The sequence below is a fragment of the Elephas maximus genome, chromosome 15 (assembly GCF_024166365.1).
Source record: "Elephas maximus indicus isolate mEleMax1 chromosome 15, mEleMax1 primary haplotype, whole genome shotgun sequence".
NCBI classification, from domain to species: Eukaryota; Metazoa; Chordata; class Mammalia; order Proboscidea; family Elephantidae; genus Elephas; species Elephas maximus.
This window is the reverse complement of record NC_064833.1, coordinates 24,165,087-24,189,981: the sequence shown is the minus strand read 5'-3', so window position 1 is coordinate 24,189,981 and position 24,895 is coordinate 24,165,087. Positions and strand designations below refer to the sequence as shown.

The 24,895-nt window shown below is 41.6% G+C and overlaps 1 protein-coding gene across 2 annotated transcripts in view; it reads right to left on the bottom strand.

Annotated features, from left to right (window-relative positions):
- The window catches only part of SAMD12 (sterile alpha motif domain containing 12), a 418,291-nt gene that overhangs the window by 134,946 nt on the left and 258,450 nt on the right, over positions 1-24,895 (bottom strand). The gene's annotated exons all lie outside the window — the stretch shown is intronic.

The following is a 24,895-nucleotide window of genomic DNA, read 5'->3' as shown; positions in this document are numbered from 1 at the left end:
TTTATAATTTTTATTGTGCTTTAAGTGAAAGTTTACAAATCAAGTCAGTCTCTCACACAAAAACCCATATACACCTTGCTACACACTCCCAATTACTCTCCCCCTAATGAGACAGCCTGCTCTCTCCCTCCACCCTCTCTTTTCGTGTCCTTTTTACCAGCTTCTAACCCCCTCCCACCCTCTCATCTCCCCTTAGGGAGACGTTCTTAATATTGACAGTTGAGATTTTGAGGCAAGTGTGGTCCACGGGGGATAGAAGGACTCACTCCTATGGAATAATGAGGAATATTCCATGTGGGGAAGAAAATGCACATAGCTCAGCCACACAGAACCTCTATGGGGTTGGGAAATTTTCTCTAACTCAATTGTCACAGTGTCATAATGTGGTGAATCCCATAGTAATAGGGACAAACATTTTGAAACTGGACAGGATACTACCCCAACCCATTTAAGTTCAATTCAACTTACGTAGATAGAAATTTCATGTAAGATAACATATATAACCACACTGGGTACATACAAGAGTGTACAAAATATGTGGAGAGATGGGTCTTGATGCATCAATATTCAGGTAAGTAGAAAAATGCTAAGATAAAGTTCTACTACTGCTAGGTCTGTCTGCTTATGAACTTTGTTCCTTTCTATGGATCTAGGGCTGCTGAATGACAAAACTTATTATGTAAATCCCTATCATGCAGCCCTCAAGAGTGCCTAGGAATTGGCAGAAAGGTCACCTAAGGTGAATCCATCTGTATGTGATGTGGGCATAGGGGAGCGCTGGCACCACTGAAGAGTGAATTATCAAATAGGCCCCCAGAGGGACCGAGCTACTGGGGACCATGGTCTCAGGGGACATCTAGCTCAACTGGCATAGCATAGTCTGTAAAGGAAATGTTCTACATCTGACTGTGGTGAGTAGTGACTAGGGTCTTAAAAGCCTGCGAGCCACTATCTAAGCTACATCTACTGGTCCCGTCCCAGCTGGAGCAAAGGACAATGAAGAAAACTAAAGACACACGGAAAGATTAGTCATCAGAATCAGCCCAGAACAACTCCAGTTGTTATCATTGACTGCTCTGGCAGGGATCACAATAGAGAGTCCCAGAGAGAGTGGGAGAAAAATGTAGAACAAAATTCAAATTTACCAAAGGAAAAAAAAAAAAAAAAAAAAGACCAGGCTTGCCAATCTGAGAGAAACTGGAGAAACCCTGAGAGTATGGCCCCTGGACACCCCTTTAACTCAGTACTGAAGTCACTCCTGAGGTTCACCCTTCAGCCAAAGATTAGACAGGTCTATAAACCAAACCCAAACCCATGGCTGTCGAATCAATTCTGACTCATAGCGACCTACAGGACAGAGTGGAACTGCCCCATAGGGTTTCAAGGAGCAGCTGGTCTATAAGGCCAACAATAACACACGTGAGGAACATGTTTCGTAGTTCAATCATGTATGCGAGACTAATGGGCTCACCAGCCCAAAAGCAAAGACAACAACGCAGGAAGGGACAGAAAAATTGGGCAAATGAAAACATGGAACCCAGGGTGGTGAAGGGGTGAGTGTTGACACACCTCAGGGTTGGCAACCAATGTCACAAAACAATTTGTGTATTAACTGTTCAATGAGAAATTAATTTCCTCTGTAAACTTTTACCTAAAGCGCAATTTAAAAAAAACAAACCAGATAGGGCCCCAACATGGAGTAAAAACAATTCAACATAAAAGAAGGAAATAAACATAGCACACAAAAGATAAAAGAACAGTGTACTTTGGAAAAGATCTGCCATGGAAAAGAAGAAAGTTTAAGAGAATAACTGCTTTGGCTTCCCAAGATAACTACTCAAAACAAACTTGCTGAATGAGAGGAAAAAACAGGCTGAGGTAAAAATGGATCTTATGAAAAGATTATAAGCAACCAAATAATTCCACTACAGAGTGTCATGGATTGAATCATGTCCTCCCCACAATATGTGTCTCAATTGGGCTGTGCCATGTTTCCTGGTATTATGTGATTTTCCTATATATTGTAAATCCTACCTCTATGATTTTAATGAGGGAGGATGGGCGACAGTTGTGTTAGTGACACAGGACTCAGTCTACAAGATTGGGCTGTGTCCTGAGGCAATCTCTCGAGATATAAAAGAAAGAAGAGAGAGAGACATGGAGACCTCATACCACCAAGAAAGCAGCACCGGGAGCAGGGCACGTCCTTTGGACCCAGGGTCCCTGTGCCTGAGAAGCTCCTTGACCAGGGGAAGATTGATGACAAGGAATCTTCCTCCAGAGCCGATAGAGAAAGCCTTCCCCTGGAGCTGACACTCTGAATTTGGACTTGTAACCTACTAGACTGTGAGAGAATAAATTTCTCTTTGTTAAAGCCATCCACTTGTGTTTCTGTTACAGCACCACTAGATGCCTAAGACACAGAGTTTAAAACTGCATGAAAAGAAGTAAGGAGAAGAATCACCAGCATTAAAAATAATTAAATCAGCGAAATAGGGCAGTGGGTCCCACACCTAGATGATTAGTAGAAATACAAAGGGGGACACTTAGAATACATTCCTAGGGCTAAATCAGGAGACTCTGAGTCCATGGGCCTCAGGCGAGGCAAAGATATCTGTATCTATAAAAATTTCCCAAGGTGACTCTGAAGATCAATCTGGCTTAGAAATTATTAAGGTGAACACAAACTTGAGAGAATCACCTAGAGCTCAGAAGCAGGAATAAAAGGCGAGTGAAAATGATTAAAGAGGAAAAGATGGGCTTGGAGCACGGATACAGAATACGTAGCTTATGCATAAAGGGAGTAAATGAGCAAGGAATCAGAACCAATGCAGGAGAAACAATTTCAAAAATGTTTACAGAAGAAAAATTCACTGAAATGAAAACAATATCTCTAGTTTGAAAGGTTTCACTGTGGACGAGGTAACCTAAGTGCAAACGGATAAACATTCAGATCCATTTTATGTGAAACAACTGAGTATTACGCCTAAAAAAAAAAGAATCTTCTAAAAATTCAGGAAAAAAAAATAGATCCTTATAAAAGAAAGAACAAAAAAGCCAGGTACCAGTGGAATTTGTCTCTGCGGTTTTCAGGAGAAAAGGTTATGCTATGATTACCAATTTCTTTATCTGCCCAAGCTGTCAATAATAAGTGAAGGCAAATGAGAAGACATTTTGGCTAGGAAAGGGCTCTGGTAGTTGACTACTTATTTCTCTTCCAAAAAATTCACTTGCTGATGTTCTACACAGTAATAAGATTAACCAAGAATATGGAAACTGAGGAATACAAACATCTTTAAATAGCAGTTTTTAAGCAGAATATAAACGATGTCATTTTTGAAACAAGAGGTTCAACTGTATGAGAAACAATAACTATCACAGACTTGGACAAAAATCTTCAAGCAGAAAAACAAAAACTGGGAGGGAAGAGTGGTGTGTATGCTGGTAGGGAGCCGAAGGGAGGAAAGCCTGGTCATTTCTCATTTTTACATGCAATGAGTCAACGGATATTGTTCTATTCTTGATATCAATAATTTGAGAAACATAGGTTTAGAACAAACATGTATCGCCATTAAAAATTTCGATAGCAGCCATCATAAGAACTTAAAAGAGGTATCACACCTTCTGTTATGGACTGAATTTTGTGCCCTCCCCCCACCAAAAAAAAAATGTATATATGTGTTGTAAATGCTAACCCCTATAGAGGTTATAATCCCATTTGAGAATGGATTGTCTTTGTCATGTTAATGAGGCAGTAATGAGTGTGGAGTGTGTCTTCAGTCAGCCTCTTCTGAGATATAAAAGAGCAGATCAAGCAAGCGGCAAGCAAGAGGGGATGAGGGAAGACAGATGCGGGGACACAGGAAGATCACCAACGAGCCAGCGAAGAGATGCTGAAAAAAGACTAGGATCTTCGCCCAGAGCCAACAAAGACAGAACGCCTTTCCCTAGAGCCGGTGCCCTGAATTTGGACTTCTAGCCTCCTAAACTGTGAGAAAATAAATTTCTGTGAGTTAAAGCCACCCGCTTGAGGTATTTCTGTTAGAGCAGCACTAGATGATTCAGACACCTTCCAAATTCCTGGAGTGGGGCTGGGTGGTGGTGAGGAATCAAAGACAAACTCAGATCATACAGCAAAAAAACTAAAACAAAATGAAACAAGCAAACAAAAATAAAAATGGGTGGAGGGGGAGAGAAAACCAAAAGGATTTTTAAAAAGTCAGGTGTGAACTAAGATAATAGAAGGAAATGAGAAAATAACCACTTTTTGTAAATAGACATAGTTACAAATGTCTGAAAGTATATATCAAAATGTTAACAATAGAGTTTCTGCTTGGTGGGTTTAGAGTAACTTTAAATTTGTTTATATTTGCATAATTACATTTTTTATTTTCTGACAATGATTATATTATTGCGTGTGTGATAGACAATAAGACATAAACCTAACATTCCTCTCCAGTCCTCTGAATGAACGCTGGTCACAAAGCTGCTTGTTAAAACTAGAAATGACCAGCATAGCTGCAACGGCTGAGATTGGCATTTGCTGTGATTATTCAACTTGTTTCACTAATTTGACTCATTTCCCAAAACAGGATGCACAGGTGGTGTTCATTAATTTAGTCACAGCGCTAATTACTCTTTACAGTTGTGCTCTTCCCTGGTTTTCTCAGCACAGGGTTTCAGACTGGTTTGTTCGAACTTGCATTTCTAGTAGTTACCAGGCCATGTGAGTGCTGCTGGTTAGGGACCAATTCTGAGAACCACTAGCAGAGCAGTGGTTTTCAAAATTTTTTATATGTAAAAATAATCTGGGCATTTTGCTAAACTGTAGATTCTGATTCAGTACATCTGGGGTGGAAATGCAAATTCTCAGCAGGGGTTCGAACCAGGACCAACCTGTTCAGAGCCGTCTCAACATAACCACTGCAGTGATGGGAAGGGGCTAATGGCTGGTGGCTTGTGTCTGTGTGCAGTGGGGGTGGGGCCTTGGTTTCACAGCCAAATGTGACTGGGTCCTCTTTGGCAGGGTCGGTCCTGTAAGGCTATGAGGGATAACTGGTAGAATTCTAGTCCCTTAGCAAGGTGTTGCAAACGGTTAGGTGCTCGGCTGCTTATGAAAGGTTAGAGGTTTGAATCCATCTAGTAGCTCGGTAGGAAAAAGATCTGGCAATCTGCTCCTGTAAAGATTATAGCCAAGAAAACCCTATGGGGCAGTTCTACTCTGTCACATGGGGTCACTATATTGGAATTGACTCCACCGTACCTAACAACAGAAGCAAAGCACGGTAAACCCTTTTTTTTTTGGTAATAGCTTTATTGAGATATAGGAGCCCTGGTGGCTCAGTGGTTAAGAGCTTGGCTGCTAACCAAAAGTTGGCAGTTCAAATCCACCAGCCGCTCCTTGGAAACCCTATGGGGCAGTTCTACTCTATCCTATAGGGTCACTATGAGTTCAAATAGACTCAACGGCAATGGGTTTGGTTTATTGAGATATAATTTGCATGATGTACAATTCACTCATTTAAAAAAAAATCTTTTTTTTTCCACAATTCACTCATTTAAAGTATAGAATCCAATGGTTTTTAGTATATCCACAGAGCTGTGCCACCATCACCACAATGAATTACCGAACATTTTTATCACTTCATAAATCCCATACTCCTTAGCTATAACCTGCTATGTTATAATTGTGTGTCAGCCTGGCTAGTCTTTGGTGCCCAGGAGTTTGGTCAGACAGTAGTCTACATGTTGCTACGAAGTACAGTGAAACCTGTGAGAGCTGGAACTTGATGGGACTGCATTGTACTTCTGGGTCTCACAAGTTTTCCACCTTTGACAGGATGCAGTTTTACCACTTTTCTACTGTTACTTTTATGGAAAATACTTGAGTTTTCCTCCTCTGACAGGTTTCACTGTACTTAACACGTGATTAGCATTTAAATCAGTTGGCCTTAAGTAAAGCAGATCACTCTCCATAATGTGGGTGGGCTTCATTCAATCAGCTGCCTTAGGAGCAAATCCAGAGGTTTCTGATGGAGGGTTCTGTCTCCAGACTATAAACAGACATCCTGTCAGAAGTCCTCTCTCCCCTACCACCTCACTTACCAACTTTGGAACACGAGACTGCTGGAATTTCCAGCCTGTCATCTGACCTACTGATTTGGGGCTTGCCAGCCCCCCACAATCTCACTAGCCAAATCCTCAAAATAAACCTCTCTCAGATAGATAGATGGATGGACGGATACAGATCTTATTAGCTGCTGTTAAGTCGGCCCAACTCATGGCAACTCCGAGCACAATGGAATGAAACTCCGTAACTGGCTGCGGATCGGACCACTGAGCGCAGCGGGGTTTTCACTGGCTGATTTGTGGCAGTAAATCACCAGTACCTTCTTCAGAGTCCCTCTTAGTCTGGAAGCTCTGCTGAAATCTGTTCAGCATCACAGCAGTACCCAAGCCTCCAACGACAAAAGGGTGGTGGCTCAGTACAGGTGCACTGGCTGGGAATGGAACCTGAATCTCCCACATGGAAGGTGAGACTTCTACCACTGATCCACCAATGCCCCCAGATGTATCTTACTGGTTCTATTTCTCTAGAGAACCCTGACTACAACACCCCCAATTCTCCACCCCCAGCCCTAGGCAACCACGATCTACTACCTGTCTCTCTATATTTGCCTATTCTGGACATTTTATATAATAGAATTGTATACTATGTGGTGTTTTGTGATTGGCTTTTTAACACGGTACACTTTAATCTATACTTCAGTCTCCGTCCTCATAACTAACCTCATCGAGAACCTCAAACTCCAGCCATACTGAACAAGTCATTTGCAGAATCTTGCTGCCATGTCTGGAATGCTTGGCCTTATTTACTCTCAGTTCTGGAGTCCCCTGTTCCCTGAACTCTGAACTTTCCCTCCCTCAGGGGAAGTTAGGGACCCCTTGTAGTGTCCATATCACCCTCTGCCTACCCCCTTATTTATCTCATGTTGTACTCTAACTGCTTAGGATCTGCCTCAGAGAGGAAAAGAGGGGATTCTTGCTGCCAGGGAATGTGTGGTATTTACCTTCCAGTACAGGCACAGAGCCGAAAAAATAGGACATATTCAACAGATACTTATTGCATGATGGTTTCTCTGAACTGGTTCCTTTCAGGATCCAGCTTTTCCTTCTCTCACTCACATCTCTTTTCTTGGTGGAAGAGACCCTAGGTTTCAAGAGATGGCATTTGCCAGAAGCTCGTTCTTTAGCCTTCCAGGACCCACAGAGCCACCCTCCTTCTGTGCACAGTGATTTTTATGCTCCAAAATAAGTTGGCAAGAGCTCAGTGACAAGTTTGCTGTGCTCTTGAGTCTAATCTTACCTATGAAAACCAAAAAAAGCCCAAACCCAACACAATCGAGTTGATTCCGACTCATAGCAAGCCTAGAGGACAGAGTAGAACTGCCCCACAGAGTTTCCAAGGAGCATCTGGTGGATTCAAACCACTGACCTTTTGGTTAGCCACTGTAGCTCTTAACCACTGTGCCACCAGGGTTTCCTCATCTATGAAGGTAGAGTTTATTTTAGACTTTCTTCTCATTATAGCTCACGACCTCCTAACCATATGGGGCAGTTCTACTCTGTCCTACAGGGTCGCTATGAGTCAGAATCAACCTGACAGGAATGGGTTTGGTCTGGTTGGCATAGTGGTTAGAGTTTGGCTGCTAACCAAAGTTCAGCAGTTCAAATCCATCAGATGCCCCTTGGAAATCATATGGGGCAGTTCTACTCCATCCTATAGGGTCGCTAAGAGTCAAAATTGACTCTACGGCAATGGGTTTGGCTTTGGTTTTCTTCTCTACCTCCTGCGCTAAATCCCACTTCTTTCTGTATAAAATCTAACACCAAATCTCCTCAGTTTCCTGTATTGTAATTCCTTGTTGTATCATTTCTGAAAGTGAAGGGCTGTTGATAAATACCCGGTGTTGATGTTGAATATTCCCAGATTTAAAAATTACCTTATCCTCACCTGTCTTTTAGAATATGAACAGGTGAGATTCTGTTTTACAAATTAAACAGTGAAGGCCGAGAAGAAGTGTCCTATTTTCAAGGCAGGTCAGGAGTGTTAAATAGAGCAGTACTTAGAATAAATACAGCATTAGACTGGGAGCTCAAGGGACACTCCAACAAACTAGAGTTTATGTGCTTCTGTATTTCATTCTCATCCATCCTTCTCTCTGGTCACTGGCCTCTCAACCTCCACTATGTAGTTGACACTCCACTGTACTCAATGCCCAAGTAGCCTGATGTGACTGTTAAGGTTGTGTGTCAACTCGGCTGGGCCATGATTCTCAGTGGTTTGGCAGTTATGACGTAGTTTGGCAGTCGTATGATGAGGTAATCACTTCCATGATGAAATCTGATGTAATGTGATCACCTCTATGATGGGATCTGCTGTGAATAGCCAATCAGCTGAAAGGGAGTTTCCTTGCAGGGGTATGGCCTGCATTGAATATATAAGTGGACTTTCTGGCAAGGTTTGTGGGCTTTTGCTTGCTCTGAATCCTGTTCATCTGAGCTCCAGTTCTTGAGACTTAAGCTAGCAGCTTACCTGCCAATCTTGGGATTTGTCAGCCTCCGTGGTCTGGATCTTGGGTTTGCCATTCCCTGCAGCTACGTGAGTTAGGAGAAGCCTCCAGCCTGACCCATGGACTTGAGACTTTCCAGCTTCTACAACCACATGAGCCATATCCTTGACATAAATCTCTCTCTCTCAGTGTGTGTGTGTGTGTATATATACACACACACACACATATATACATATATAGATGCTTCACTGGTTTTGGTTCTTTAGAGAACCCAGCCTGAGACACCTGGTCACCACGCTTCTGGATGGAGAGAGAGACAGAGAGAGAGAGAGAGTGTGTGTGTGTGATTCCTTCCATACCCATCTTACCAACCAATAATCATCTTTCAAGACATTGCCCAAATGCTACTTTTCTACAAAGCGTTCCCTAATTACCTTGTCCATAGTTACAAATATAAACACAGTGCTGTGGCAGCAGCTATTTGGACTTATCTCATTGTATTATGATTTATCTGTTTACATTTCTCCATTTACTCAACAACTAGTTATTGAGCAGTGGGCATGAGTCAGTGAGCTCTTTGAGGACCTGGCCTATGTCAGTCATCCCTATCACCCTAGACCTCAGCACTGCACCTGGCATAGCTTGTGCACACAGTATCTCTTTGGCGAATGAATAAATGATGGAAAGATAAAGCTTAGCTCTTTGATATTCAGGAATGACTAGGCTCTTTTTATAATAGAGAGATGCCTGCCTTTGTATCTAAAATATGTAGTGAAGAAGATGCCACAGTTTTTAAAAACTGATTACTGTTACAGTCAGGTAGTTCTTCTCCAATTTAATCTGAATTGCATTTCCCATAATTCAAGCCTCCTCTCGATTGGCTTTTGCTTTGAAATTGCAAATGTTGCTCTTCATCACTCTTCATGTATTTCAACATTATTCTAAAATTTTTCAGCTTGTGCCATACCACTTCCAAAAATGTGGCATGAGAATCTCAATGAATGTTATCCTGTCCATAGAGATCAGTATTCACATCTGGGCCTCTTGGTAAAATATTTTCTCCCGTGTAATGTTGAAGGTCTTTGCTCCACAATGCAGCTGTGGGGCCAGAAACTCCCTAGCTTTGGTGAAGGCACAGCCACCACTAAAGGAAGAGGAACTTCCCGAATCTGAAAAGAGAATGCATTCATTGCTGCAGAGGCCCTTTACCTACTGTGCAGCGTTCATGACAGGACTCAGCCAGGGCCCCAATTGTTGTCCTGCTCATTTGTGTCCAGGCTTTCCCTTCCCTTCCACTTGTATGCTTAACTCTGGGTTCTCCACTATGACCATGTCTCCCCACTCTCCTAATACCACAAGGTGTCTGAAATTGGTTTTCAGAGAAATTGCCCTCCTGCACTAGTTGGGGGTCTGCCCACAAAACTACCTTGTCCTAAGGGTTTTCAGGAACTTTTAAGTCTCCCACAACCTAGTAGGACATACTAAACATTGTCTCACTTTATTTTGTTATTCTGAAGGTGGCAAGTCAGCTTTTTTTTTTGTAAGGTTTGTACCAAATCTTCTAATTATGTCATGTTATCTACTACCTTAGGGAATGATTAGACATTGGGCTTTCTCCCTCGGCGCTAAGGACAGAGAACACTAGGGATGCAATATAAGGGAATCAGGTTAGACAGAAGAGGAATAGGAAAGTAACACGCTATCGAGGGCCTTCTCTGTGCCAGAGGAGCTCTGGTAGCATTCGGCTGCTAAACGAAAGGTTGATGGTTTGAACCCACCAGCTGCTCCGAAAAAGAAAGATGTGACAGTCTGCTTCTGTGAAGATTACAGCCTTGGAAACCCTATGAGGCATTTCTATCTTGTCCTATAGGGTTGCTATGAGTCGGAATTGACTCTACGGCAGTGGGGTTTCTGTCCTAGATACATCTTTGCTCCTTAAAATTACCTCCTGATGTAAATGTTCTTGCTGTTTTCGTTGGGTGTTTTCACATGGATTCCAACTCATAGTGACCCCATGTGATAGATGACAGAGTAGAACTGCACTCTAGGGTTTTCTTGGCAGTTAGGCTGTTATTTATTTTCATGCTACAAATGAATTAAGATTTGTAAGATTCGTAAGCTGACAATTGCCAGAGAGTTACAGCAGAGGTATATGAATTTAGCTCTGCCTGACTCCAAAACCATACTAGGATTTTTCTTCTGAGGAAGGTAATTAAACATCAGGATAGGCTACTAAAGAAAGCTGGAGAATTTAATTTTCTCAAAGGCTTAAAAACAGGCACATCAGTGTCTTTTATGCATAGGTTATACATGGTTTTACCTGAAGCCAGGGGCATGGACAATGCGATCCTTCAAAGTTCCTTTTGGGTCCATGATTTTATGATAATACAATAGTATTCATGGATTGAGGAAGAGTCTTAGCTTCAGGAGTTTTATCCATGGAGTCTCCATTTGAAATTTTCTGCTGTCGAGATTATGGTGCAAGACTATGCAACCATGTGGGTCCCTAGGAATTGCTGGCTTGGGACCGGCAAGCTGCACTATAGGCCACCTTGCTTTTGTATACCAGGTCGCTGTACGTGTTCCGGATTCCAAGGTATTGACAGATCTCAGACCCCTTAGAAGTAGGGAGACCAAGCTGGTTAACTTGACATGCTATTAATCTTATTTTACCTTCTAGTCACCTCCTGCAGGTTAGGCAGCACAACTTTTATTCACTTAATAATTCAAAGCCTATCTAAAGACAGAAATCTTGGGCTATGACACTATGGATTCATATGTACTGAAACCACCAAGGGTAGCAGATCACACATGAGGCACTCATAACAGCCAAGGGCAATGCACATCTCATCTACAGAGCAAAGAAAGGTTGTGAAACTGCAAAGGGCAGAAACAAAAATTAGCAAGAGAAGTTATGTTTTCACAAAGATAGGAAGTTCTTTCTCTTTGGGAAGTCAATCCTTTCCAACCAGGATCAGATGAAGCAGACCATCAGTGCCCTGTGGTAAGCAGGGTGCCAGGCACCCCTCTCGAGAGTTACTGCAGCTGCTGTTTAATTAAAAAACATCTTTATTTTTATTTTTTTTTACCTACTTACCATGATAGTACATTTATGGTCACTCTCAATTATGATGCTGCGATGACTAAAAATTTTTTTAAAGGAGAAATTGTCCCCTGATAAAGGTGATATTTTCTCCTCAAAATGTTAAGATGCTGACAAACCCTCAGACTCTTAGGAAGAGAGGGGTTTTGTTGCTGTTATTGCTTTTACCTTTTCTTATGGGATTTCTACTTGGAGGCGCTCAGAGTCTATTGAACAAAAACAGCAAATTAACTACTCATTAAGAATTTAACTAGATTCTACTTTGCAAACAGAAGTCACTTCCACCTGTGGGGCTTGGCCTGGCTGGGCCAGAGCAGGGTCCTGCTGCTTGGAAATTGACAAGGCAATGGAGGGAGGCGTGGCTCCCTAATAATTTCCTGACCACCCTATAGTCTTGTTATTCACCATGAAACACGGAAAAAAAAAAAAAAAAAAACCCAAGTGCATTTTAATCACCACTCTGTACAATGCTGACTGTATCAATGCACTGACGCTGATATTCAGTCTCGCTGGGACAATAAAGGAGATGCCACTTATCTCTGAGATTAACCACAAGTCTGCTTCCCCTCTGTTCCACTTCACGAAAGTCTTCAATTGTAAAGAAAGCAAGCTGATGGGGGGTGGTGGGGTTGGTGTGCAGGCTGACACTTTGCCAAACACACTTCGGGAGGAAATAAAAAATAATTCCTCCAAGAAGCCACACAGGGCAGAATGATTAAATCAGCACCTTCCTCATCTCTCTCTAAAACAAAGCCAAACAGGGGGCCGGGGTCTGCCCTGAATCTTTCAGCTCTAGCTGCTGCTTTGGGGACCAGGCTTCATGGAGCGGCCTCACTGCCATTTCTGCAGTCTGTGCCAGTGGGGCCTGATGGAATGATGCGTCAGTTATTTTGTTCTTGCTTTTCTGATGGGTCCCTGAGGGCAATTCTGAGTAGTGATTGTGCCTCGGCTCCTATAGCTCTGATAGGGCCGTTCCTCTTTCCCCTTTCCAGCTGAAGGCGGGGGCGGGCAGCCTTTTCCTGGGGAGGGGAGATAATTGGCAGTCCCCCTCCCCCATTCTGGGCTCCTCCCTGGCATGTGTTCATGTGCCTTGTCCTTTAGGTCGGGTATGGGTGTGAACAGCGGCTAGACACAGATGAAATGATGTTTCAGAATAAGAGTGTGCTGCCCAGGAGGCATAACCAGTATTTAATTTGCTGTATGTGTTCAATAGACTGTGAGCTCCTCAAGGGCAGGGACCATGTCTCATTTGTCTTTGTATCCTTGGTGACTAACGCACATTCGTTTGTTCATTCATTCAACAAATATTTACTGAGAGCTGGAGGTATAGGAGGGAGGCATGGGCCTCAGTAAAGAATTAGACATTTCTTCTGCCCCACAGGCTGGATTGCCAAGGAATAAATAGACTTTCTAACACATTATAGGAGCCCCAGTGGCTCAGTGATTAAGCACTCAGCTGCTAACCAGAAAGGCTGGTAACTGGAACCCACAAAGAGGCTGTGTGGGAGAAAGGCCTGGAGATCTGCTTCCATAAAGATTACAGTCTAGAAAACCCTATGGGGCAGTTCTACGCTGTCACATGGGGTTGCTATGAGTTGGAATCGACTTGATGGCACTTAATAACAACAACAATATGGTAAAAGATACAGAAATATACACTCAAACAACATAAAAAGCTGAGCTATATTGCTCATAGCCAGTTGCAGACGAGTTGATTCTGACTCATGTAGACCCCAGGTGTGTCAGAGTAGAACCGTGTGGAACACGGCTGATTTTTCAGAAGTAGATCTTCAAGCCTCTCTTCAAGGTGCCTCTGGGTAGACTTAAACCTCCAATCTTTCGGTTGGCAGCTAAATGTATTAACTATTTACATCACCCCAGGATGCCCTCTTACTCATAGACTCATTGAGTGTCAAAGACGAATGGGACCTGCTTTTACAGATAAGGAAACCACCTCTCAGAAAGAGCTGACCAGTCCTTGACCTTGTGCTCTCCTTACCTTGAGCAAGGTGGTCCACGGGGGACAAAAGTACTTCACATAAAAATTTTCATTTTTGTCTGTAACCCTCATAACTTAATTTTGTCCCCAAAAAAGTATGTTACTTTATTTTTAATATTTTCATTTCCAAAAGTTTATATAATCCAAGGGTCTTCAGACCATAGTTTAAATAAGGGTTATGAACTCCAATTCTTACAGGAGCCAGAAGTAAAATAATTTAAGACAGAAGGGAGGATGGGGGTCAGAATACAATAAACTGGAGACACATGTTCTTGTCTCTATTATCTACTCCAAACACATGGCTTATTCTTTTGTGAGTCAAGACTTGTTAAGGGCTCAGCTGGGCGGTTTATTTCTGATCAACTAGGGTGACCGGGGATGGAGATCCAGTTCCAATATGGCCTCTTCATTCATGTGTCTTGTGTCTTAGTGCTCCTTGACCTCTCTGTATTTCTCCACATTGTCTCATCTGCTAGGGACTCTTCATGTGGCCTGGGCTTCTCACAGTATGGTGGTCTCTGGGTAGGTGCACTTCTTATATGGTAGCTTGTTTCCCTGAACAAATGTTTTGAGACAGGAAGTAGATGCTGCCAGTTTCTTAAAGCCTGGGCCCAGAAACTGGCATAGCATCCCTTCTGCCATATTTGACTGTCAGAGCTGTAACCAAGCCTTCCCAGGTTCAGGAGGAGGGTAGGTAGATTTCATCTTTCAATAGGAGGAGTGTCAAACAATTTGAAAACATGTTGAATCCATCACTGTCTGTTTAAGAAATACACCACTATATACCAGGTTGTTGCATTGTGGCACTATGGCCCAGTACTAATATCTTTTGATTTTTTTTTTTTAATAGAACCTGGAAATTTATATTTAAAAATGTGAAATGTCCTGGTTTCTAAATATTTAAAATTTAAAAAAACTTTAAATTTTCTCAAACTATGCACGCGACACGCATATCCACAGATATTGCCTGTTTCCACCAGTATGTATTCTCTGCTCCAAGCACAAATCGATTTCTTATAACTGGGTTTTAGGAAAATACTGACGGGTATTTGGAAAGATGTTGCCTACAACTGAAAATGAAGATCTTAAGAGCTTTTCACCATCTCTGACAGCAGACTTTTATTGAAAACACATCAGTAGGTAAATGAGGGATCTTTTTATATAACTCTACCACGACCCACAAGAGAAAGCTGAATGGCCCCTATTCTGAGAATTCCCTTCTCCCATTTCTATCCTCGCTAAATCACAGTTTGATGAAAAGTAGAGTGGTTTTCATTTCTTGTTGAAAATGACAGAGAACTAGAAATACAAGATGATGATGGAGGTACTGACTAAATGCCCCAAAGGAAAGAAAAATAAAGGGGAGCCCTGAAATTAAATAATAAGTCACTGATACATGAATAGTCCAAACTCCAGACTAGTAGTATTTAAACTTTAGTGCCCAAAAAACCACCTTCTTACTCAGAAAACTAGAGGATGCCCCAGAATCTGCATTTTTAATGAATACTTTAGAAGATTCTGATGTAAGTGGTCCATGAACCACACTGCTGATACTCAATTAAATGGGTAGGCATTTGAGAGGGAAAGGAAAACTGGACACAGCTGTAGAGTGGATGATGTCTCCTTTTATGAGCTGGTGGTGGCAGTGGTAGAAATGGAGCCAAGAGAAGAAGGCATATGGTGAACTCCATTACCCTGACCCATTGTGGAAAACGTTCTAGGAGTAGGAAATTGGGATTCTAGCTTTGATTTTGCATTAGCTAGCTATGTGAGCTCTGGAAAGTCATTTCCCCTCTTGTGACCTCAGTTGTCCTGGGTTCAAAAATAGCATGTGCAATACCCCACATCCCATGCCCAAAGTAGACCCCGCTCAACCCATACTCCACTCTTTACATTAAACCCTGGTCTGGCCTCACAATCCTCCTCTACACGGGCGCTTCCACCAGTTTGCAGTTGGCAAATGAGTTGAAACCAATTTTCTAGCTCTGGTGGAGGACTCTGTGGTCTGTTCTTGCTTACGTTACAATTTTATGGAAAACTAGGTGAAAAAAAAAAAATCACCAAAGCAGTTTTAGAAGGAGAGAATAGTTTCTGGGGCAGGAGCTTTCTAGACATGGCAGTGTACAATCTGAGAAAGATGGGATCAGAGGCGGGGGTGTCAAACAGTCTTCTAGCCAACTCCAGGTCTGTCCTGTTTATCATAGAGATGGATGTGGCTGTCTTTGACTAGTTGTTTCTAGTGAATCCCCACTGCCATAACCCAGGGCAGTCAGCAGGAGGGGCAGGGTCAGGTCAAGGGTGAGCAAAATTTTACCCCAGGGAGCAAAATTTAAGAAGGCACTTACTCTCAGCTTAGTGCAAGTGCTGAGTTGGCACTTACACAGACTTGGGAATGAGTGCCAGCTTACATCTTGCACCCAGGCACCTCACTTGCCTCACCCTAGGCTTGGTCCTCAGAAGGAGTATTTGGAAGTTGGGGTTGTAAGCTTCCTGTGAAGTTGCATTTTCTACCATGGGCTCCTTGGGTAGGAGTGGGTGTGTTTGGGAGGGAAAGTGCAAACAGATCAGACCAGAGTAGCCCAGGACTTCTACAGGTTTGATTTACTGAAAGGCATTTGATGTAAAAGACAAGGGCTTTTAGATATGCAGTGGGTTAACTGTGCAACTCTGGTCACATTACTTCTTTAAACATCAGCTTTCCCATCTGTAAAACGGGGATAAGAACACACAGTGGCAGGGTTGTTGTGAAGATGGAGAATGTATATATGGCACCTGGCACACAGTATGTGGTCACTGGAAATTCTTTCCTTCCTTCTGGCCTCCATTCTGCCCATAGTGATTGCCAGGAAACAAATGAGCTGGGGACAGCAACCTTCACACCAAAAATGGATATGGAAATCCATGTCCTCGACAGAGGAAGCCCAGCAGGTCTTCACATGCGCTGCTGACTTTCCGACTCACAACTGCTTTCTCTTTTAACTCCTCCCATCTTGCTCAGAAGGAACCCTGGTAGCACAACAGTTAAGTGCTGCTAACAGAAAGACTGGCAGTTTGAACTCATCAGTGGCTCCACAGAAGAAAATTCTGGGGATCTCTTCACATAAAGACTCCCAAAAAACTACAGCCTAGAAAACCCCATGAGGCAGTTCTACTCTGTCACATGTGGTCACTATCAGTTGAAAGCAACTGAATGGCTCCTAACAAGTGCAACAATCCTGCTCAGGTTGGCCCTAGTACAGGAGGGTTGACAGTACAATACCAGGTTCTTGCCTACCAGGAAAGATCTCCTAGTGATACCCTGAGGCCAAAGCTCCATGAAAAAAAATGGTACAAACTCTTACGTCACAGGCTTACTTACTAAGAATTACAGCTACCATTTACTTATGTGATTACTATGTGTTGGCACAGTCCTAGGCACTTGATAAATATCTAAGTCAACTCTTACAACATCATAAGAGGTGGATGTTCCTAATCTCAGTTTATACAGGAGGAAATAGAGGCTAACAACGGGTTAACGGGTATGGCCAGTAAATGATGGAAATGGGATATGAACCAGATCTGTTCCTGAGGTTGTTATTACCCACTATTTACTATTGATTATACATCATGGTGTAAACGCAAAAAAAAAAAAAAAAAGGCAAGATGAGTGCAATGTTCTCAGGGGGTTTAAAGATGAACAGAAGAATCAGCACTACCGTGTGAAATAGAGAATAGTGTAAAGCAGTGAGTAGCAGTTCAACTAGATAGTAAGTTTCTTGGAGGCAGGGGCTTTATTTCATTTATACTTCCGTTTTCTAGTGCAATGAATGGCTCTTAGTAGCTCGATCGCTGTGTGCTGGATGTATAAGCAAGTAAAATAATAAGGGCTAAACTGTATGCTACAGACAGAAATATTGGTGGGAATTCAAATGGTCCAGGGAGGCCCAGAGAAGTACAACAGAGAGGGACAGAGCAAAAACCGAGCTGAGATTTGGAGAGGCCGAAAAGAACAAAGAGGATAGAAGAAACGCATAAATGGAGGCACACAGCATAAGCATGGGGTATTGAGACAAGAAACACCCCAAGGTGTTTATAGAATTATCTGTTGAACTAATCACCTTGCTGAGGAGCCAGCTGATCCAACTAATAACTGGTAGTTTTTGGTTTAAGCATGTCTGTTATCTGGAAACAGGTCAACAAGGGTAGTGAGAAAAAGGTCAAAGAAAACAGGGTAGGCTGGTCTAGACATACTATGTAGGGAGTGAATTGGAGCAGACTGGTTCACAGGAAGCACAGTTCCTCATCCATGGCAGAGGATATGCAAATATAGCTTTTGGAAGCTGTGAAAAACATAAAAGGAGGATAAGTCAGCCATAAAGAATGCAGAGGAGGAGAAGCACCAGGAAAGGTGTTTGGAGAAACACCGGCTGGGGCTAATCAGCCTCTCCATTTGGGTCTGCATGTATCACAGCAGGCTCTCTGCTCTCAGGAGACCCTTGGTGTATCTGTTTATTCTATAAGACTCAAGGAAATCATATTTACTTAGGGATAAGATGCAGGCTCAGGCATGAGGTACAAAAACCACAAAGTCCCTTTTGTAGTGGTTGCCTGATTAGATTTAAGTTTCATATATGCCTATGCGATTTTATATAGTTTAATCTATTTTCATAAAGTATTTACATAGTTTTTAATAAATACATACATATATAGATATATGTGAAGTTTTTAATAGGCTAGAAAGCTACGTCTAAAAACGGGAGAATTTAAAAGCCAGTTATATCTTGAGGCTATTGGTTCCATCCTTATCCTTCCCATCCTATTTATTCCAATAACCCATAACCACTGCCGTCAAGTTGATTTCGACTCATAGCAACCCTACAGGACAGAGAAGAACTTCCCCCATAGGGTTTTCAAGGAGTGTCTGGTGGATTTGAACTGCCAACCTTTTCATTAGCAGCCATAGCTCTTAACCACTGTGCCACCAGGGTTTCCAATAGGATGATGAAATTGTTTTGCTCTGTCAGTACATATTTATTTGTCCTTGCCGAAAGAAAATCCTTACTTGTTAATGACCTCCACGTGTGTCTTAGGACCCCTAAAGTTTTTCAAGAAAAAGCCCAGAGAGGTAATCCAGGGCCAGCTGTGCCTCAATTTGTGGGACTTAACAGCTCATCGCTGTCCACGTTGTACGCTGTAGAACCCCAATGACCCATGAGATGTCCAAAGGCATTGGATTTGAGGGACAAGTCAGTTCAGCAAACCCTGTATACCATGGCCACCTTTTGGAAACTAACAATGCCTATTAGCATACTAAAGGCTCTGAAAAGACCACAGCATAAAAAATTTAACTGTGCTTTCCTCCTTCCCCCCGCCCCCCCCCCCCCCCGCAAACCAGCATTTCTCAAATCTATTTGGCCATGTTTCTTTTTTTTTTTTTTTAATTTAATAGAATACTGATGACATCCTTTTTCAAACTAGTCATCTACAGAATATAATTTGAGAAATGCTGGATTAAAAGTATGAACTTTCATCACTCCTCTGGCCTCAGTTTCCAACAACATTCATTAACATTCATTAAAGACACTAATAATAACAGCTGTTCCTGGGTGTTGCAAATGGTTAACGCGTTTTGCTGCTAACTAAAACGTTCGAAGTTATAGTCTGCCTAGAGATACCTCGAAAGAAATGCCTAGTGATCTACTTCTGAAAGTAAACCCTATGGAGCACAGTTGTAATCTAACACACATGAGGGTGCCATGAGTTGGGGTCAATTTGAAGGCAACTGGTTGTGGTGGTAATGACAGCTAATACTTGTATAGCTCTTACTGTGTGTTAAGAGTTTTTTATACAGCAACTAATTTAAAAAAATAATAGGTTAGTTACATAACTTCTAAGCATGGCAAGGCAGTGCAATAGAGGCTGATGATCATGGCATTTGAATCACACTGCCTGAATTTGTTCCTGGCTTTACTAGTTACCAGCAAAGTATTTAATATTGGTGTGCCTCAGTTTCTTCAGCTATAAAATGAAAGCAGTGCTTAGTACATAATATGTGCTAGAGATGTGCTTGTTAAATGAAATAAATAAACAAATAAATAAACAAATAAATAAAGTTCTTTTTAGCTTGTCCAGTTTCAGGACTGTGGAATACAGTGGTCAAGCAAAGGTGCCTGAGGGTACCAGAATGGCCCCGGGTAGAGCTGGCTACAGGTCTAAGGAAGCTGACACCCAAGGCCAGCCAAAGCCGGGGGCCAACGCTAGGGAGTAAAGAGAGGGCTTCACAGGCTATGAGGCACTGTTAATTTCCTGGGAGTCTAGGACCGAGGCCAAGAACTGAAATGATCTGCTTTTGACTATAAATAGAGCAAGACTCTAAACAGCCTTCAATTAAACCTGGGAATTTTATCCATATGCTTGAAGGAAGGCACCTCACAAGAAAATCCCCTCTGAACCCAGACTCATACAGGTCTACATGGTAGAAAAGCAGGGAAAGATGCCAGATTGAAAAATGACAAACTACCACCAAGAAAAAGCCAATTTTTAATATGTCTTAATACTTCTTCATCCCCTTTCAAGCTATCTCCAGTTGAAGAATGTTCTATATAACTGAATAAACCTTCATCGAGATATATGAAGAGTCATCAGTGTCATCGTGGAAAATGAAGGACCGTGAGATATTTTGTGGTGTGTAGATACAGGTGGGTGTAAAGAGTAAGGGGTAAAACAACAACCCTCAGTGCACCAGGATGTGATAGAACAGTTGCTTGAATAAGAACTGTGAAGTGGCTTGGTGAAGAAATCAGTTGATAACTCCTTGACACAATCCTAGATTTGTCATGCCCATAATGTTCTCACAGATATTTTCTTGCAGACATTTTCCTAGGATTCTTCTCTTTTTTGAAGTCAGGATCTAGAACATTCCATATACTTTCATAGTGCTGTGACCTTCTATCCCTGACTAACTGAGCTTAGTGCTTGGTATATACTCAGTAAATGTGTGCTGAATAAACAAAGGGTCTTTATTCACAGATCCTTCTGCTTCAAATCCCCAACATTTCTCTTCTTACCTAGCAACATCTGATGTTTCAAAGCCAGTTTCCTCTCTGAACTCTGCCCAACTCCCTGAGGCAGAATCAATTCTCATAGTACACAGAGGTTTGAATACATAATAATAATTACCATTGACGGAGCCTTACTTTGTTGCAGGAACTGCTCTAGGCCCTTTACATGTATTAACTTTTTAATCCATACAATCCCATACAAAGTAGATCCTCTTACTCCTTTCACTTTACAGGTATAAGCCAAAGAGGCCCAGAGAAGAACGAAACTTGACCAAGGGTCCACAGCTAAGTAATGGCAGATGCCTCTTGTCTGGCTGCCTCAGTCACAGTATTTGCCATATCTTGCTTTAACAATTCACTGGTCTTTGTCAGTGTTATCTGGGGAGCTTTCTGTGATGGAGTTGGGTGTTCTTCACCTATTCCTTCAGAGAATCAATAGAACAGATTAAAAAACCCATAACAACATAACTCAAATACTAAAAACACAAAACTAAGGATTTTGTGGTCAGACAGATCTGGGGTTGAGCTCCAGCCTCTATAAACCCTAACCGTGTGACCTTGAGGCCATATTATTTCAGGCTCTCAGAGCCTCAGTTTCTTCTCTGTAAAATGGGAATTACAGAAGAACCTGCTTAATGGTATTTGTTGTGAGAATTAAATGAGTTAAAGAATGTGCTTTGAACACATCTTAATTAATATTAATAATTATCATTTAAAGGTGAGTTTGATAAACATAGTGCCTAGGATTTGCCTGGTGCTTAGTGGGTGTTTGACAAATGCCTGCTAGAGGAATGGATCCATATATGGATTCTATATTTGGGAATCCAATACAATAAAAACCACACAGAAAGGGTAACTGTATTTTGGCAGCCTCAAAACAGATTTGCTTCTTTCCAGGATGCAAGCTTCATGAAAGATGTGTAGATTGGTGTCTAGAGCACAGCATAGTAGATTCTTAATATATGTGGTACCAAAACAGCCTTCTTCACTGTAGGACAACCTGCTTGCCTCTTCGGGCTAGTACTTCCTTGTTTTACTTTTCTTGGTAGCATTTTGAGTTCTGATACTTTCCTTCTGCTCCTTTAGCCATATCCCGTTATCTCTGACAGATCTCTGTGACAGACTCTTAAGTCAAGAACACAAAAGCTACTCTTTCTTGCCATGTAGGACAGAGGTCTTGAAAACTCACTTTTTCTATGGCTTCGATTCAATGAGCTACATGTTTCTTCTCTAATTAATGCAAAAAAAATTGATGTTTTTTAATTTGGAAAATGTAAATCTCTGTGATTTATTAAGTACAATGAAAAAAAGAAAAAAAATTGAAAGCATCAACTAAATAACAACTATGGTCACAACTTTTTAAGGTGTCTGACTGCCTGACAATGACTCAGGGCAGTGAGGAAGATAAATCCTGCCCCTGCCTCTGGCTATTGTTGGGTGGATCAAAGCTGGGTCAGGGTTCCTTTTCACAGAATTTGGAATTGGAATGGAGAGGGACAGAAAATGCTGGGAGCAGAAAACTGAAAAATTGAGAGAGCACATGAGAGACTTCTGAAGGTTCTAACCAGAGCGGGTAAACACACGGAAGGGTGGGAAATCATCTTGTGACATTGTATGAATTCAGGTGCAGAGATACTATGTCTGAAGAATGAAGTAAACAGAGAGAAAAGCAGAGAAAAGAGAAAAGGTGAGCAGACTATTGTCTGTATTCTTACTAGTTTTCCAGTTCACAGTTCTAATTTTTCCTGAGGTCCTGCTGCCTCTTTGCCCTGAAGCCCTGCCAAAGACAACTTCTGTACGTTTATTAGGATTTATCCCACCAAGCCCCACTGTTTTGTATAAGCCACCTTCAGTTGATTCTTGTTCCTTGAAACCACAAGAATCCTAACTTACCCAGTGGCAAATCTATGATTACAATGAAGGTTATCAACAATAATTCCTACACGCATTTAACACAGTGCACATCTACAAACTGCTTATTATTATTAATATCTATTACAAGAAAGTATTAAAGTAATGCTGCTGAAGCAGCCATCCACAGACTAATAATTGGGTAGCAGCTGGAGGTTAAAAAGCAAGCCAGGGAAAGGGAATGGATTTATAGAAATGATAGCTAATAGGAGAAGTCATCAAATCACTGGGGATAATTTCGTTTACAAGAGTCCATCACGGTCAGTTGATTGTAGATCAGTAAGACAGTTGGGGGAGAAACAACATACAAAACAATGGTACAGATGGATTGCTGTTCTTAATATGGAGATTATAAGAGCATAAAAAACTAGGTATGCTTCGGTAGGTGGTTTGGGAAAAAAAATGGCTACCACATCTCTATAGTTCCTAAGAAATATGTTCCATTCTTACAGATGCCAATAAAGCATTATGCGACTGTCATTTAATAATGGAAGTGCCACCGAAGATTCATATTTAATGGAGACCAAATGTAATAGATGGTGGGGAGAAGTAGTTGGTGGGGATCTGGATTAACCAACCAACCATGTTTGAGGCAGTAATTGAGGCAATAAAAAGATCAATAGGAAATCAGGCCATTCTCCAGAACCTAAGTGTTTCTCAGAGGAATATTTTAAAAGAAGAACGTTTTATTGACTCATCTCATTTTTAATGCACTAAGAAATGCAGCTCAAGTGTCTGTTGTCATTGCAGAAATGGGTCAACAATGAGATGTAAACTAATTCTAGAACCAGTGAACAGCCGATAAAGAGGAACTTTGTTATACATACTCCTCCATGCAATACAGCCCTGCAGACATGGCAAAACAAAAGAAGCATCATTGTAGATCAGAAAAATATGGAAATTATGTTGTTTTAGAAAATTTGGAAAACCCAGGAGAGTGCAAAGAAGAAAATGTAAATCGTCTGTCTTAGTTTAGTGCTACTGTAACAGAAAGACCACAAGGGGGTGGTTTTAAAGAACAGAAATTTATCTTCTCACACTTCAGGAGGCTAAAAGTCTGAATTCAGGGTCTCGGCCCTGCGCATTCGTTCCTTATAGATAGTCCCAGGCAATCATTGGATCCTTGACCTTGGATCCTTACATGCTGTCTGTCTTCCCGTTTGTGCGTGCCAGTCTCTATGTCTATATGCTGCTCTCTGTAACTCAGAATGATCAGGTGTAGGATCTACCCTACACTGGTATGGCCTCAATAGATTGACTGATTGATAGTGTTACATCAGATTAGATTACATCCACAGGAACAGGAGTTAGAATTTGAACACATTATTCTGGGGGCGGGGGGGGGGGGACAATTTATTCCATATCATCACTCTAAATCACCATCCAAATAGACCACTGTTAAAACTTTGGTGTCATTTCCTTTAAGTTTTATTCCTGTGTATGTGAATAATATACATTTATATTTTATTGTCCCACCACTTGTCTGTCAGTTTTTCATGCTGTGTTGTTAAGATGCTGCAAGTTAGGCCACCAGCATTTCAAATGCCAGCAGGGTCACCTATGATGGACAGGTTTCAGTGGAGCTTCCAGACTAAGACAGACTAGGAAGAAGGACCTGGCAGTCTACTTCTGAAAAAATTGGCCAGTGAAAATCTTATGAATAGCAGCAGAACATTGTCTGATACAGTGCCAAAGATGAACCCTTCAGGTTGGAAGGTACTTAAAATATGACTGGGGAATAGCTGCCTCCTCAAAGAGTTGACCTTAATGACATGTATGGAGTCAAGCTTTTGGGACCTTTTTTTGCTGACTGGCATTATTCAAAGTGAGAACAAACAGCTGCAAACATCCATTAATAGTCAGATGTGGAATGTATGATGTATGATTCTAGGAAAATTGGAAGTTGTCAAAAATGAAATGGAATGCATAAAGGTCGATATCCTGAGCATTAGATAGTTGAAATGAACTGATACTGGCCATTCTGAATTGGTCAATTATATGGTCGACTATACAGGCAATGACAAATTGAAGAGGAATGGCACTGCATTCATCATCAAAAAGAACATTTCATGATCTATCCTGAAATACAATGCTGTCAGTTATAGAATAATATCCACACGCCTACAAGGAAGACCAGTTAACACCACTATTATTCAAATTTATGCAGCAACCACTAAGGCCAAAGATGAAGACACTGAAGAATTTACCAGCTTCTGAAGTCTGAAATTGATAATATGTAATCAAGATACATTGATAATTACTGGTGATC